Source organism: Cebus imitator, unplaced genomic scaffold (genome assembly GCF_001604975.1).
Source record: "Cebus imitator isolate Cc_AM_T3 unplaced genomic scaffold, Cebus_imitator-1.0 Scaffold45, whole genome shotgun sequence".
In the NCBI taxonomy this organism is placed as follows: domain Eukaryota; kingdom Metazoa; phylum Chordata; class Mammalia; order Primates; family Cebidae; genus Cebus; species Cebus imitator.
In genome coordinates this window covers 6,026,725-6,043,434 of record NW_016107360.1, presented here as the reverse complement: position 1 = coordinate 6,043,434, position 16,710 = coordinate 6,026,725, and the positions used below count along the sequence as shown (strand labels likewise).

The window sequence follows — 16,710 nt, the reverse complement described above, 5'->3', positions numbered from 1 at the left end:
GGTGCGGTGGCTCACGCATAATCCCAGCACTTTGGGAGGCCAAGGCGGGTGGATCAAAAAGTCAGGAGATCAAGACCATCCTGGTCAACATGGTGAAACCATGTCTCTACTAAAAATACAAAATATTAACTGGGCATGGTGGCGCATGCCTGTAATCCCAGCTACTCAGGAGGCTGAGGCAGGAGAATTGCTTGAACCCGGGAGGCAGAGGTTGCGGTGAGCTGAGATCATGCCATTGTACTCCAGCCTGGGTAACAAGAGCGAAACTCCGTCTCAAAAAAAAAAAAAAAAAAAGAAATGACAATATTATTACCCCCTCACACAGATGAAGGACATGAGAACCTGTGAGTAATGACTAAGCTGGGGCAGACACAGGGTTTCCTGGCTGCACTGAACTGACCCTCTACCCTAATGATAACCTGGTCCACAATATTGCTGGAATAGAAATGACTACAAATCTTGAAAGGCCAAATTAGACTAACTTTCAAAAACTATAGAAAGAGCTAAATGACAAATAATATTTTTCTTTAGAAAAGTATTTGCCTAACAATTTGTGTGTTTTTTTTTTAATACATGATAGTGATGATTACTGAAAAAGTATTTAAAACATAGAGCTGAAGAATATCCTCCTTTATTCTGATTCTCATCCCTACTGTTTAGGTCCATCAAACTTGTAAGACAAATATTTTCAAACTGCTGGTCTTTTTTCATAGAATGGAAAGGAATAAAATGAAATGACGTGACTGACAATTCATTGAAGTGAATGGAATAGAAAACACGGCATTACAGGTAGTACATGTATATACTGTTTCAAGCTGTTTTACTTCCGTTTTGACTATGTACATAAACATGTGAACTTGGAGCTGACAGAAAATATTTCTTATGGTAAATTGTGGTCAGAGAGGTTTGAAAGATGCTGTATTAGGTTGTAGTTTTGTTACTATGGTTATTTACACAAAAAGATTTCTGCCTTACTCAAGCCTTATTTACAAAAACAGTATTTCTGCCTTATTCTAGGTATCGTACTATGAAACAATACCATCCTTTTTTCTCTTCAGCTCTGCAAAGGACAGTCAATGACAAACTGCTAGCACCTGAGAAAGCTGGCAGTATGCGTCTAAGCCAGATCACCAGAGACTCAAACCTTTGTAGCCTACTGTCAAATACAGGTTCCCTACTGTGCTATTATCACGTGCCGGAAAATGCAAAATCCTGCAAACTTCCCTGAGATTGCCATGCAGCTGGAAGCTGGAGAAAGTCATACAGCTGGAATAAGGGAGAAGAAAGGCAGGAAGAGATAACCATAACACGTGTGATTTACATGAAACAAGAGGACAGAAGGTTCCAGGCACTGACTAAGCATGTTGCTGATTTCATCACACTTAATCTTAAAACAATCTGTTATCTGAACTTGCAGGTAAGAAAATTGAGTCACAGCCTTATTAACCACTTTGCCAGTCCAGGGAGGGGAAACTAAAATCCCAACAGTCTGACTTCAGAGTTTTCTCATAAACCCCCTCCAGCATCCACAAGACCTACCCACCCTTTCAGGTCTGAAAAACTGTAGCTGTGCAAGAAGCATTCAGGACAGACTTAAAGTCAAACACAAAGGACAAAAAGAAATAAAAATATTCATATACATCCCCTAGACATTCAGGATACACAGCAGCTTTATAAACATTTGCTCTATTTCCCCTACACCCTGGCATTATTAAGGTATGACTGAAAAATAAAAATTGTACACATTTAAGGTGATATTTTGATATATGTATACACTGCGAATCTATTACCCCAATCAAGCTAATTGACATATCCATCAGCTCACCTATTTGTTTTTAAGTGAGAATACTTGATATTTACTCTCTTAGCAAATTTCAAATATATACTACATTATTAACTATAGTTGCCATATGTTACATTAGGTCTTTAGAACTTACTCACACTATAACTGAAAGTCTGTACCCTTTCGCCAGCAGTATCTTCCCTTCTCCCTATTCCCTATCCTCTGGTAATCACCATTCTACTGTTTTTATGTGTTAGACTTTTTTTTTTTTTTAAATCTACTTATAAGTGAGCTCTTGCAGTATTTGTATTTCTGTTTAGCTTATTTCACATAGAATAATGAACTTCAGATTCATCCAGCGTGTCACTAATGGTAGGGTTCCTTTTTTGTAAAGGCTAAATCATATTCCTCTGTATGTGTGTGCATGAGTGTTTGTCTGTGTGTCTACACATTTTCTTTATCCATCTATCAATGAATACTTGGGTTTCTTCCACATCTTGGCTATTGTGAATAAAGCTGCAATACACATAGAAGTGCACACATCTTGTCAAGATAGTGATTTTATTTCCTTTCCCTATATACCCAGAAATGAGATTGTTGGATCATATGGTAGTTCTATTTTTAATATTTTGAGGACCATTCATACTGTTTTCCATAATGGCTATACTACTTTCTACCAACCACCAAGGAGGTAAAAGATCTGTAAACTGAAAACTAAAAAATTCAATGAAAAAAATTAAAGACAAAAATAAATGGAATGATCCCATGCCCTTGGATTAGAATAATTTATATTTGTTAAAAATCTCGGCACTGCCCACAGTTCTCTGTAGACTCAATGCAAGTGCATCAAGATTTCAATGGCATTTTTTTTAATGTAGAAAAAATGATCTTAAAGTTTGTATGGAATCACAAAGGACCTTGAATAGCCGAAGCAATCTTAACCAAGAAAAACAAAGCTGGAGGCATCACATCTCCTGATTTCAAATTATATTACAAAGCCATAGTAATCAAAACAGTGTGGTACTGGCATACAAAAAGACACACAGACAAATGGAACAGAATAGAGAGTTCAAAAATAAATTTTTCAACTTATTTTCAGCATAGGCACCAAAAACAAAAAGTGAAGAAAGGATAGGCTCTTAAATAAATGGTGTTAACATAAAACTGGGTATCACATGCAAAAGAACAAAACTGGACCCTTACACTATACACAAAAATCAACTTAAAGATTTTAAAAAAAAAAAAAAAACTATACCAAAAAACTTAAAGAATTGCACTTGTAATTCCAGTTAAGTCTCTTATCAAAGACTTAAAGACATCAAAGATCACTGATCACTGGCCAGGAATGATGGCTCATGTCTGTAATCCCAGCAATTTGGGAGGCCGAGGTGGGTGGATCACTTGAGGTCAGGAGTTTAAGAGCAGCCTGGCCAACAGGGTGAAACCCCATCTCTACTAAAGATACAAAACATATTAGCCAGGTGTAGTGATGTGCATTTGTAATTCCAGCTACACAGGAGGCTGAGGCAGGAGAATCACTTGAATCCAGGAGGTATAGGTTGTAGTAAGCTGAGATCGCACCAATGCACTCCAGCCTGGGTGACAAAGTAAGATTCTGTCTCAAAAAATATATAAAAAGATCACTGATCACAGATCACCATGACAGATACAATAATAAAAAAATTTAAATATTGCAAGAATTACCAAAATGTGACACAAAGACAAAAAGTGAGCACATGTTGTTTGTATAATGTTAATGCTCAGCATAGGGTTGCCACCAGTCTTTAATGTGTTAAAAAAAAAAAAAAAAAGGCAGTATCTGTAAAACACAATAAAGCAAATCACAGTAAAATGAGATATACCTGTACTTTTAATACACTGCATCTTTAAAAAGTAGTTAAATGTTTAAAAAGCAGATGTGATTATTGTTTTATGTCTAATGTGTTCGCCATCCCCTAGATTTTATGTTCCACAAAGGCAAGGACAGTGACCATCTTATTCGGTGCCTTATCCCAGAGCCACTGAAGAACTGTCAGAGTGTGGGTGCTTAATGTGTATCTGCTGAATAGATGAACTAATGTACAGTAACAACCCATGTCCACTCAAGTTTCTAAAGAAAATTAACATACACATCAGTGAGTAAAGAGGTGTTTAGGCCTTGGATATTTTTTCATCTGGGTCAAGATCCAGGCTTTGCAGTATCCAATCTTAAACCATTACCAGTATTTGGTTAAAAAAAAATGTTGATTGTTAACAAAAGTAATAATATCATATGCCTTATAAGAACAATTATAATTTTAAGTGCATTCACATGCATAGTCTTGTCTGAGCCTCCCAACAACCTGTGATTTCTGCATTACTCATTTTTCACAGAAGTGCAGTCAAATGGAAGATGATTAAAAACACAGCTTGTCAACATAATCTACACAGCATCGTATGTTGGGAATCTTATATTGGGCATCAAGATTAAACAATCTCTGATGATACTCTTTTTTAAGTAATAAAATTCTGTACCCATAGTTATGTAATGTCTGTATTATTTGGGCAGTGGCAACAGGTAGCAATCATTATGGTCAATAATGCAGTTGCATATAAGTTTATGGTCTGTGATGTGTAAAACATTCCTTGGCAGCTTTAAGCAAATATATCCTATCGTGTAATCAGTACATATTCTTGCCACTAATCGCAGTAGTGTTACATGGTTTTCTACTGGATCAAGCATGCTCCTCTCAAGTCTAGCTACATCCCTTTGAAACTCAAGTGGCTGTTTTCCTGGTACATGTTGACTTCATTAGAGTGCAAGTATAGCATGTGCCTTGAGCTAGAAATAGGCGTATATTAGAGTAAAACCCAAACTTTTGTTCCCGGAACACAAAGTCTTCCATAGGCTCACGCCACTCCTTTCCTGTCTCACTTCACTGTCCATGCTGGCCTTCTCTTTGTTCTCCTCTCACAGCTGCTCTGAGGCCTCAGCAACCATTTCATCTGCCTGGAGTCATCTTCCCTCTCATCTTTGTATGATTAGCTTCCTCTCATTATTCAAAGTTTTAGTTCTAATTTACCTCCTCAAATTGGCCTTCTCTGGCCATTCTAATTACTATTACCCCTATCTATTTATTGTTTTCATTTTATTCTCTTTATGGAATGTATGAATATCCTATCAATCATTTATTTATTTGTCTACTCCACCCTAAACTCTAAAGGAGCAAGGCCCACATCTGTCTTATTTTGTGCTGCGTTCCCATACTTAGCATAGTGGCCTCCATCAAGCATGTGTCCAACTCAACACTCACTGTATGAATTGATGAAGGAAGAAATAAACAAATAAATGATGGGAGCAATACACACCAGAACAACAGTTTTTTGTTCTCTCATGCACTCATTTGTACAAGATGACAAATGTGGTTCTTGTTTCCAGACCTTACAGGACAACGAGGAACGCAGATAAATAATGATAACTGTTTTGCTAGGGCAAGTAAAAAGTACGCTGATATCACACAGAAATAGGGCCTTGCCTGACCTAGGGCTTAGAAAGGCACTTTAGAGGAATTTATGCTAAGACCTAAAGAATGAGCAGGATTTAGGTTGAAAAGAATTTAGGGGTTGGCCAACAGGGAGTCAGTGTTTTAGCCACAGGAAGCAGCCTGTGGAAAGGCCCTGAATGGAGCGGGTGGCTCTGGGGAAGAGCTGAAAGAGGTCACCAATGGCAGGACAGGCCAGCAGAGGTGGGACAGGTGTGTAAGGATGCTGCAGAGGAAAGCAAGTGTCCAAGATGAGTTAGGACAATGAGATGGTGCTAAAGGGTCTAGGTGGCAGGGTGATAACGAGATTTGTGTTATTACATGATTTCTCTGGCTATACTGTAAAGAATTAATTGGAGGGAAGTAAGACTGACAGAAAAAAAGACCTTAAAGGAGAAAGCTACAGTCATTTAGATAAGAGAAGAGAGTGGCTTGGTCTAAGATATTATCAAAGCAGCTAGAGAAGGCAGAGAGAATGGGGATCTTCAGAACAGCTGAAGAGGTTTGATGGCTAAATGGATATTGAGCATATGAATAGTCAGGTTAGTGTGGGCAACTACTGAAGATATTTTTCTTTTTCCCCTACAGTTGGGCCCATTAGGAAGCAAGTTTGAGAAAAGAGAATGTATATTAGATCTTTCAGGCTGGATATGCCTTTGAGACTTCAGTGAAAAATACCCATCTGCTTCTGGCTATGCTTCAGGAGAGATACGTAGGCTGGAGCAAAGGAAACTTAGCAGTCATAAAAGTGGATGAAACCAGTCAGGGATGTGTGGGGGTGTGGGGAGGGGAGGGGAGGGGAAGAAAGGAAAGGAAAAAGAAGACAGACCGTGAGAGGCTGAGGCAGGTGGATCACCTGAGGCTAGGAGTTCCAGGCCAGCCCAGTCAACATGGTGAAACCTGTATCTACTAAAAATACAAAAACATTAGCCAGGCATGGTGGTACACACCTGTAACCCATTACTTGGGAGGCTGAGGCATGAGAATCATTTGAAGCTGGGAGGTGGAGGTTGCAGTGAACCAAGATCACACCACTGTACTCCAGCCTGGGTGACAGAGTGACACCCTGTCTTAAAAAAAAAAAAAAAACCAAAAACAAAAAAAACAGAATAGAGCCATAAGGAACAGGAATATTTAAGGGGCAGAAGGAAGAAGACTGGCCAGGTAAAGTAAAGTGCAGCCCAAGTTTTCTAAGTAGAAAACTATAATTCAAAAAACAATGAACATAAAGGAAGAAAGCATATGAAGAAGGAGGAAGTATTTTCTAACTTACAGAAAATAGAAATAGACTCCATCAAGGGGTAGAAATGGGTTGTGATGATGAGAAAACAAAGAGCAAGTACAGATTTAGGTCGGCAAGCTTGATTACAATAAAGGTTACAGAGATAAGGCATGAATGGACAATTTTTGGTTATTATTTTGAATAATGAGGGAATTGGGCATGTTTAATTACTGATAGGAATGAGCAAGAGTGAGAAACTGAAGAAACAGGAGAAAAGGAAGTCAGGGCAGCCTTCAGAGAGGTCAGAGCAGAAGGGAACCAGGGCAGAGGCTGAGAAATAGCTTTGGGCGGTGGAGGCTCCCCTTCCCTCCGAGCTGGAGGATGGTGCAGGGGGAGGGACATCAGCCTGATGGCCACTGCTCTAGTCCTCTCTGATGATGCTGGCAGATAATAAAAGCACTAATGGAGAGGCAATGTATGTGTACACGTGTACTGTGTATGTGTTTTCTAATTTAATCATCACAACACCCCTATGAAGTAGGTGTGATGAGTAGTCCAGTTTTACATACGAGAATATGAGATCATCTGCCCGAGATCACACAGTTCTAAACGGTGGAGTCAGAAGCTAGTACACAATTCTAAGATCTTATTATATGTTTTACAAATACAAACCCTTCTTATGTGGATAACAGGGAATCAGACCAGGCAAGAGCTGGCCTCCAATGATAGTGGTGAGTGAAGAGAGAGAACTGAGTATACCCCGCTTATGAATTCTCTTCTTTATATAAACATAGAGATGCTTCCTAACAAAAAGACAAGATCTTATATTTTCTATATCACACACCACAAAGAAAAAGACACAATCTTGACCACCACTGGGGTTTATAGGATACACATATCTAAGGGACTATAGTGTTCCCAAAGAGAGCCAGCTAGCTTGGCAGGATAACAGTGGGTTCACCATGTAGGACAATGTCACACCTAGAAAATAAGAAGAGACTTGAGGTGAGAGAGAAGTGGTGGTTTCTGATACACAGTGATGGCTGGTCCCCCATTTTGTCCTGACCTGGCTACTATGGCAGTATAGTAGAAAGAGGCCATACTGTGGATTTAAAGAGTTTGTCCCTCAATACTATAGGTTTAAATAAGGCAACAATGAAAAAAAAAATCGTCCTTGCAGCAGAAGCATTGCAGTTTTACCAGCATCCGCCATGGCTTATCTCCCAATCTGGGGACATCCAAGCCATGGTGGTAAAGAAGCTGGAAGAGGTCACTCTGCAGAAAAGCTGAGATCTAGAGGTCAGATTTGGTGGCTCATGCTTGTAACCCCAGTGTTTTTGGAGGCTGAAGAGGGAGGATTGCTTGAAGCCAGGAGTTTGAGACCAGCCTAGGCAACATAGCAAGTCCCATCTCTACAAAACATTTAAAAATTAGCCAGACATGATGTCATGCCTCTGTAGTCCTAGCTACTCAGGAGGCTGAGGCAGGAGAACTGTTTGAGCCCAGAAGTTTGTGGCTGTAGTGAGCCATGATCACATCACTGCACTCCAGCCTGGACAAAAAGCAAGACCCAGTCTCTTAAAAAAAAGAAAAGAAGTCTAGAGCTAGAAGTCCTCAGCTTAGCAGATCAAAGTGAACATTACAATGTAACTGCTATAGTACTTTGGGGATCAGCTACAGGACCCTCGATCCCTTTCTAACAGGACATAATACTGAAGTTCTTCTTGTTTCAAAACAATAGCAATGGGGGCCTCTAATCTTGAAACCCATGAGTTTCACCTTCAGCAATAGCAGAAACAACGAATTTTCACTTCCAGCAGCCACAGCAAAGGAAATGACAAAAGAGACCAAGTCCCACACTCTTAAAGCTATCAGAGCACGGGTTGTTGAATCTCACTTTGTTGTCCTCCTTTCCAATGCACACTTCCTACTTCCCACTTCTTTAATCCTACTGCTAAGACCTCCAGGGCAATATTGAGCAACGAATGCCAGAGACAGTGAGCATAATTACCTCATTCTTGACACTAATGGAAATGATTCTAATGTTTCACCATTAAGCATGATTTTCTCTGCAGGTTTCTGGTAGATATTTTTCAAGTTATAAAAGTTCCTTTAAATGCTTATACTAGAAAAGAAAAAGGTATAAAGTAATAAGTGCCTACCTTAAGAAACTTGAAAAACAGGAAAAAATTAAGCTCAAAGTAATTAGAAGAAAGGAAACAATCAAAATAAGGGCAGAAATGAGTGAAATATAAAATAGAGAAAATGAACAACGTCAAAGGTTAGTTCTTTGAAAACAGAAATAAAATTGATAAACATCTAGAAAACCCAATTAAGAAAAAAGAGAGGAAAAAATAAAACTACCAATGCCGAAAGTGGGACAGCCGGGCAGACCTTCCAGATGTTCTGAGGATAATATGGAAATAGCTTGACCGACTTACATCAATAAATTGAAAACTTCGACCAAGAGTGGCCCTTTTTCTGTAAAGGGCCAGAGAGTAAATATTTTTGGCTTTGTAGGCCATGCAGTCTCTGTCATAGCCACTCCACTCTGCCATCATGATGTTAAAATAGCCACAGACAATAGACACTGGGCCAGATTTGGCCGAGGTCTATAATTTGCCACATGCTGAATTACATAGAATGGGCAAATATCTTGAAAAATATAAAATTCCAAAACGGACACAAAAGCGGCAGCCCAAAACACTATACAGCTGCATATGTATAAAAGAAATCGATTTATAATAAAAAAATGTTCTACAAAGAAAACTTCAGGCCTGATGCATCACAAGTGATGTCTAGCATAAACTCTCACAAAATAGATATAAATGGATCACTTTCCCACTCTTTCTAAGGAGTATACCCTGATTTCAAAACCTGGCAAAGATATCCTAGGAAAAGAAAATTACAGACAAATGTCCCCTTTGACTGTTACATTGTCCCTAAGAGTATAATAGAGAACTGATTGGCTGTTTCTTAAATGGTTAAACATAGAGTTTCTTCGTGATCCAGCAATTTCACTTTTAGGTTTTTACCCAGGAGAAATGCAAATATATGTTCACAAAAAGACTTTATCTAATAATGTTTAAAGCAGCCTTAGAAATAATAGCATCAAACTGGAAACCCAAATGTCAAGTAACAGAATGGATAGATTATGATACATGTATTCAATGTAATATTAGTAAGCAACAAAAAAAGAACAGCAAATACATGCAACAACAGGGATGAATCTCAAAAACATGTTCACTGAAAAATGTGAAGGGTCTGAAATTTTATCCTACTTGCAGACTAACGAGTCACAGATGCTGGTAGAAGACCTAAGACTCCTGGGTTAGAGATAAAGGGCAGTTTATTACTCAGAGCAGTAGCACGAGTAATATTAGAACATTACCATTTGCACTATCTTTGAGCACAAATTTTCAAAGGATATTCAAAGAGGGTTAGCAAATGCAGTGAGTTGTGTTACAAGGGAAACATTCTGGATTCAGGGAGCCCAAATCGTTTATAAAAAACAGCATGCCTGACATTTGGTCCAGAAAGAGGTATTATTTTTTATTATACTAAATAATAAGTCAACATGCCCTTTGCTCTGGAGAGAGATACTATCTCTATTTTCAAGAATGTTCACAATAAAAATGTCCTTGAAAAATAGAAAAAAAAATCTTTGAAAACATAATCTGGAACAAAGAGCAGTCATTACCTCTGTTCACAAGATGTACAGAAATGAAAGACCCGTAAGAACTGTCTCCCAAGGTTAAGTAAAAAAAATCCACACACAAAAAAAAGATATGCTAACTTAGGATCTTTGCCAAAAGAATTCTCTTTTATATTTTATCATTGTGTGGTTTTTGTAACAAGTATATTAGAACTTTGCAGAAAGAGAAAATCCTTACATTTCTGTTTAGATTCCAGAACAATTGATGTAACATGGTGTTTATCTTTCCCATGATAAAATCATTGAAACAGGGTCCTATTTAGGAAGGAGTGCCCATCTTTGACTACCATAATTACCATTTCAATTATTTCCATAGTTAATGGTCTACTTGAGTTTTCTAAATTTTTTTGTATCAATTCTAGAAAAAGTATTCATAGAGAATCATCCCTTTACATTTTTGACTTATTAGCAAAAAAAAAAAAAAAAATCACATACTTTTACAGTCATTTTCAAATCTATTACTTACAGGGACTAGGTTTTTTCCCTATCCCTTTATTGTATGCTTTTTTATTTCTTCTCCAAACTGCAAAAATTTGTATTATTGGTCTTTTCAAAGAACCAACTCTGGTGTTAATGGATCATATTGAAATAAAATGGCAATATATGGGTGACAAATCTTTTTCCCTTACCTCCATATCTCACTGTGGGGATCTTCAGTTACTTTAGGATTTGGTCTTGTTCTTTCTCTAAAGCAGAGGTGGTAAACTACAGGCCATCAACCAAATTTGGCCCACCACCCGTTTTTATAAACACAGTTTTATTAGAATCCAGCTATACCTATTCATTTACAAATTACCAACAGCTTCTTTTCAATCACCACAAGATAGATGTGCATGCAGAAGAGACTATGTGGCTTACAAAGACAAAAATAATTACTACCTGATTCTTCCCCAAAAAAGTAGGCCAACTCCTGCTCTTCAGTCAAGACATATTCATGACAGAAGCCCTCTATAAATGGCTCACTTTGCTTGCAAAGCATTTCTCAGGGCTTTGTACAAGGGACAAACACCCTCACTAACAGCCTCTAAGGATATATAGGAAGAGAAGAGGCTCCAGTTGTCCCTTTCTTCTAGATTTAATCCTGGTCACTAATCATAAACTCCACATTTTTTGTATTTAAGATGAGTTCATAATTTATCTGAAAATTTGCTGGGTGAAAATAGGCTTACCATTGCAATAGCTTCCTCTTTTTATAGTTTTGGGCTGATTTTCTCTGTTCTTAGTTAGCTATCAATTCAGTTTCGTATATTCCTGGCATTCCTCAAATAATCTGTTCCTGTATTTCTAGGAACAATATGATTTTTTTCATATACCTTATCTGTCATTCAATGTAATCTCTGATGAGAGGGGAGGTAGAGCGTATGTGCCTACTCATGATCCTGTGCGGTACTGCTAGATTATAAAGCATAGGCTATCAGATCACACTGTTATATAAAGTCAAAAAAATGCTTGTGTCCAATATACACTTGGTAGCTCCAGGCTTGCCAGGCTTCTCTATTCACGTAATAGGGTTGAAACAAGTTAAGAATGCTACCAATATTGTATCTAAATTTTTAAAAAGAATTTCTTAGTTAGCAACTAAAAGGGAGGCCAAAAATTGGCTTTAAGCAGCCAAATAAGGGTCTCTTTCTTATACGAATACTGGCATTTCTGAGTCTTTGTTGGGAGGGGGAGGATAGTTTATGAGTAAAGTTTTATATTATTTATCATGAGCTTTTATCAAAAGTCTCTGGGTAATGTCCCTGCACACTACAAATTTAACTTTTTATGTTTAAAACACTTCTCTCTTTTGATGATTTCCGCACAGCTCAATAATAAAAGAGGAGTGAAGAAACTTTCTTACCATATCCCAAGCCTCCAAAACAAAACACTTTCACCAAGGATCCTTCAAATCCAAGAAATTAATCACACTTTCCACTTTTTCAAAGACTCTGACAAGGCAGTGATACATATTCAAAATGCAGTATTTTTGCCTTTAATCCAAATACTAATATGAAATCACCACAGATCCAGGGAAAAATAGAGTTTAAAATTATGATCTTGATTTATTTATGTCACTACAATTTGGGAGAACCAAGGAAAGGAATTACTTACAATCATCAATTATACACAACTCTGATACCAGTTTTAAAATTAAGCTATTTTAAATGACTAAAGCTCATATAAAAAACTGCTCACAGTATTACCAAGAATAATTTTAATTAAAAGCACACTCCAGCAGATGGTTACATCCATTTTGAAAGGAAGAAAACTAAAAAGGTTTCAACTTAGATGCAAACATTTCTCATGACCCAAACCACAGCTTTAGTAGAATTCAAATGTTAGCTTCTCTAATATACTTTAGTGCCAGTCAGAAAACTGAAACACTGTAGTAAAGGCATCTGTCTGGTCTGTCAAACATTTCAATTCATGCAGAAGTGTTTTATAAAATTACACAGATAAACACTTTCTTCACAAACCATCCCCTTTCTTTACTTCACATCCAACATGAGAAAAGAAGCACTATATAACTCTTGAACAAAGTAGAAAACTTTTAAAAGATTGTAAGAGAAGAATACTAAGTTCCATTAATTAGTTGAATAAGGATATGAACAACTTTTTAAGAATAGGTAGTAAAAAAAAGAACCACCTCATGTTGCTGATAGGGGAAGGAGTGGACACTTCTTATACACTATTGGGAAGGTAAACTTGGCACTCACTATCTTGCAAAGGCTTTGATCTAGCAATTTTACATCTGAAAATTTATCTGAAGAAATAAAAAAAATACATGCAACATGTTTATACGAAGCTGTTCATGACAGTATTGATAACCAAAAATGAAAAAGCAACCCAACTAGCCAGTATTACCAACAATAATGATCATAATAGGTGTGTTTGCAACATATTGATTAAATGAACATGGACAATTTCTTTATTAATATAGAGAAACATTAAATAAAACAGAACATACCTAAATATAAAGTATATAGCCAAACATGAGAAAGGTGGAAAGGGATAAGAGACATACAGAAAAGGGAGAGGGAAATAGTGGAATGGAAAAGAGGGAGTGAGAGGGAGAGGGGGGAAGGAGGGGGGAGAGAGAGACAGAGAGAGAGATAAAGAGGAAGAGGAAGAGAGACAGAGAGGAGAATGATACCTTCCTGACAACAGGAATGAGCCTCAAAGCAGAGAGGTATAACGAAGTGGATAAGCAAATGCTATGGCAGCTGAAAGAATTTGGACAGAGAGCCAAACATCTGGAGCTGAGGTTTAAATTGCCACATGGGAACAGAAATGTTCCCATTTCAGTTGTGCCTCTCATACTCCCTTGAGCAAGGCAGAAAGTTGGAACTGAGATGTTGAACACAAAGCTGAGATACTGAAAGTGTTACAATTCTAGGAAAACTCTCCCCATCAGCTCAAGGAACAACATGAAAGCTGGAAATATCTTAAGGCTTTGGACAGGAAAAAATCCCTTAAAACAAATCAAAATCTCACATTTATACCATGTGAGGCTGTGGCACCCAAATTTTAACCCTACCAACATGATCAGAAAATCCTAAACTTAGTAACTGCAAAATTAATCTACAACTGGACAGATGCAGTGGCTCATGCCTGTAATCCCAGCACTTTGAAAGGCATGGGTGGGAAGATCACTTCAGGCCAGGAGTTCAAAACCAGCCTGGTCAACATAGTTAGACCACCTCTCTACAAGAACCAAACAAAAATTAGTTGAGTGTGGTAGTATGCACCTGTGGTCCTAGCTACTCTGAAATATGAGATTGGAGATTTCCTTGAGCCCAGGAGTTTCAGGCTGCAGTGAGCCATGATCAATCCACTAAACTCCAGCCTGGGAGAAAGAACAAGGCTGTCTTAATCATAATCATAATCATCATCCAGAACTTACAAGGCCTCTAGAGACCTGGAAGAAATGGCATCGGGGCGGGTTGGGGGGCACAGGGGGCGGAATACACTGTAGGAACATTTGCTCAACTTAGGGAAGAAACAGTCTTTAAAAATAAACATTAAAAAACAAATCAAATTTAATAGTAGATCCAGCCGCAGAACTAGAGCTAGAACAATGTAACTAAAACTATTAAATATCTCTTTAAAATAATTAATGAGATTAAAGAATAGAAACCACAGTGAAAAGATAGGTCATCATAAAACTGATTTTTAAAGAAGCCAAAGGAAAACTTTGAGAAAATGAGATATAGCTGAAATTAAACTGATGAATTGGGTGTATAAATTTAAGTGTTTAAAAAGGGAATCCCTGTACACTGTTGATGGAAATGTTAGTACAGTCATTATGAAAAATAGAACATTTCCTCAATAAATTAAAAACAGTATTACCATATGATCCAGCAACCTGACTAATGGAGATATATACCAGATAACTGAAATCAATATGTTGAAGAGATATCTGTATTCCTTTTTTCACTGCAGCATTATTCAGAATAGCCAAGTTATGGAATCAACCTAAGTGCCCATTAATGGATGAATAAAGAAAATGTGGTATATATACACAATGAAATACTATTCAGCCTTTAAAAAAAAAAAAGAAAATCCTGTCATTTGTGACCAGGAGGACATTATGTCAATTGAAATTGAAACAGCAGGCATAGAAAAAAAAATAGTGTGTGATCTCTCTTCTATGTGGAATATCAAAATGTCAAATTTCATAAATATATATTTTTTAAAAGAAGATATACAACAACGAACAGACATACAAAAAATGCTCAACATCATTAAATATCAGGGAAATGCAAATTAAAACCACAGTGAGATATTATAAAAGTCAGATGGGCTATTAAAAAGACCACCACCACCACCACCACAGATGTTGGTGAGGGTGCAGAAAAAAGAGGACTCTTATACACTCCTCGTGAGAATATAAATTAGTACTTCTATGGAAAATGGTATGCAGATTTGTCAAAAGAACTAATAATAGAACTACCATTTGATCCAGCAATCCCACTACTAAGTATCTACTGAAAGGAAAATGAGTCATTGCATCAAAAAGGTATCTGCACTCCTATGTTTACTGCAACACTATTCACCATAACAAAGTTGTGGAATCAACCTAAGTGGCCATGGATGGATAAATGGAAAAAGAAAATGTGATATCCATACACAATGGACTACTACTACTCCATCACAAAAATGAATAAAATTAAGTCTTTTGTAGCAACATGGATGGAAATAGAGGTCATTATCTTAAGTGAAACAAGTGAGACACATACAAATATCACATGTTCTCACTTACAAGTGGGAGCTAAATGATGTATACACATGGATATTGAGTGTGGAATATGGACAATGGAGACTGGGAATCATTAGGGGGTGTTAAGGGTGAATGATGAGAAATTAATGGACACAGTATACATTGCTCAGGCAACGGATACTCTAAAAGCCCTGAATTCACCATTACAAAATCAAAGCAAGTAGCAAATACAGTTATGTATTTGCATAACTGTACCTCATACAGTTATGCAAATAAAAATTTTAAAAAATTTAAATGAAAAAGTCAAACTTATATAAACAGCAAAATGGTGGTTACCAGAGGCTGAGGGGTGGGGTGTTTTGGGGAGATATTAATCAAAGGATACAAAATTTTAGTTGAGTGGAGTAAGTTCAAGGGGTCTACTGTACATCATGGTGACCTCAGATAGTAACAATATAACATATTTTTGAAAAGTGCTAATAAAGTAGCTTTTAAACATTTTTACCATAAAAAAGTATGTGAGGTAATGCATACCTTCATTTAGCCATTCCATGATATACATATATATCAAAACATCATGTTGTATCCATAAACACACACTGTATTTACTTTTCAATTAAAATTTAAATTTAAAAAAAAAGAAAAATTTAGGGGTAATGGTATCTGCAACTTCCTTTGAAATAATTCATAGATATAAAATGAATCGATGGATGATTATAGGTTTTGATAAACAGCAAGTGAAGAAAATAAAGCAAGATATTAACTGTAGAATCTAAGTGGTAGGCATACATGTTACAAAATTCAGCTTTTCTGTGTATTTGAAAATTTTTATTATAAATTACTGATAAAAACCTAGTAAATGAGTTGTGTATCACATTGGACACCATTGTCATTATTGTCATAGCATTAACAACAGCAGTAATAGCCAGACCTTATATAGCACTTAAACTGAAATACTATTTTAAAATAGCATTTAAACTATTTTTTGGTTAAAAATTGTATTTTAACTATTTTATACTATTTTAACTAATAGCATATTTATGGGTACAGCATGATGTTTTGATACATGTATACACCATGGAATGGCTAAATCAAGGAATTTAACATATACATTACCTCGCATACTTTTTTTGTGGTAAGAATGTTTAAATACTATTTAAAATACTATCTGAAAATAGCATTTTCCATATACTAACTAATTAATCCTTCTAATGAGCCTATGATGCAAGTACTGCCACTGTCCATGTTTTGCAGATGATGAAACTA

The 16,710-nt window shown here is 36.8% G+C and overlaps 1 protein-coding gene across 1 annotated transcript in view; it reads right to left on the bottom strand.

Moving 5' to 3' along the window:
* DNAH11 (dynein axonemal heavy chain 11) overlaps positions 1–16,710 on the bottom strand; it is a 403,839-nt gene that overhangs the window by 223,439 nt on the left and 163,690 nt on the right. The window lies entirely within an intron of this gene.